Consider the following 652-nt stretch of genomic DNA (forward strand, 5'->3'; position numbering starts at 1 on the left):
AGGCTCAGCTGGGAGGATTGCTTGAGCCCAGGACTGTCTCGATCTCCTGACCTTGTGATCCGCCCGTCTCGGCCTCCCAAAGTGCTGGGATTACAGGCTTGAGCCACCGCGCCCGGCCCAATTTATTTCTTAAAAGGATAGTTCTTTCAAAGACACTGTTAAGAAACTGGGTGGGCGGCGGCACGGAAAGCCAGGCTAGAGGAAAATATTTATATATCTGATAAAGAACTTGCATCCAGACTATAAAGAATTCTCAAAAATTCAGTAATAAAGGCTGTAATCCCAGCACTTTGGGAGGCCAAGGCAGGTGGATCACGAGGCCAGGAGTTGAGACCAGCCTGATCAACATGGTGAAACCCCATCTCTACTAAAAATACAAAAATCAGCCAGGCATGGTGGCGCATGCCTGTAATTCTAGCTACTCGGGAGGCTGAGGCAGGAGAATCACTTGAACCTGAGAGGCAGAGGTTGCAGTGAGCCGAGATAGCACCACTGCACTCCAGCCTGGGCAACAGAGCAAGACTCCATCTCAAAAATAAATAAGTAAATAAATAAATTCAGCAATAAAAAACAAACAACCCAATTAAAAAATGGGTAGATTTAGACCTGGAGCAGTAGCTCACACCTGTAATCCCAGCACTCTGGGAGGCTA

Source organism: Colobus angolensis, unplaced genomic scaffold (assembly GCF_000951035.1).
Source record: "Colobus angolensis palliatus isolate OR3802 unplaced genomic scaffold, Cang.pa_1.0 Scaffold120, whole genome shotgun sequence".
Classification (NCBI taxonomy): Eukaryota; Metazoa; Chordata; class Mammalia; order Primates; family Cercopithecidae; genus Colobus; species Colobus angolensis.